This window comes from Solanum tuberosum, unplaced genomic scaffold, assembly GCF_000226075.1.
Source record: "Solanum tuberosum cultivar DM 1-3 516 R44 unplaced genomic scaffold, SolTub_3.0 scf00241, whole genome shotgun sequence".
Classification (NCBI taxonomy): domain Eukaryota; kingdom Viridiplantae; phylum Streptophyta; class Magnoliopsida; order Solanales; family Solanaceae; genus Solanum; species Solanum tuberosum.
This window is the reverse complement of record NW_006239165.1, coordinates 493,897-494,459: the sequence shown is the minus strand read 5'-3', so window position 1 is coordinate 494,459 and position 563 is coordinate 493,897. Positions and strand designations below refer to the sequence as shown.

General features: G+C 43.0%; 1 protein-coding gene across 1 annotated transcript in view; it reads right to left on the bottom strand.

The window, feature by feature from the left end:
• The window catches only part of LOC107062546 (senescence-associated carboxylesterase 101-like), an 11,514-nt gene that overhangs the window by 8,261 nt on the left and 2,690 nt on the right, over positions 1 to 563 (bottom strand). The window lies entirely within an intron of this gene.

Here is a 563-nt window from a genome sequence, read left to right as displayed (position 1 = left end):
ATCATTGAAACATCTTCATAACTTTCTGCATCTTCTTCTGACTCACTTGAATCATTTCCCCATACAGCAAAGGCTTTTCTCACCAATTGATCAGCATGAACCTTTCTCCGAGCACTGTCTGGGACCAGGTCCCTCTTACGAGGTTTGAAGTTCTGAGTTTCTTGCTTCTGGCTGGGACAGTCCCTCATAAAATGACCAGGTTTGCCACATTTATGACAAAGGTCATTTGCGTTTGCTGCTCTGCTGGTCGAAGCCTTCTTTTGAAAGACGTCATGTTTCTTGATGATTTTCTGAAACCTTTTAGTAACATAGGCCATTTCATCCTCCTCCTTCATGTTTGTCCCCTGCTTTTTGTTCAGCTCGTAGGTCTGAAGATTTCCAATCAGCTCATCCATGGAAAGTGTCTTCAGATCTTTTGCCTCTGTTATAGCATCAACTTTGCTTTCCCATGACTTGGGAAGAACCTTGAGAATCTTGCGAACTTGTTTGCTTAAGCATATCGACCTTAGACTCTTTTACTCGTTGTGTTCCCTCATGGGCTGTTTGGAGACAGTCCCATATCT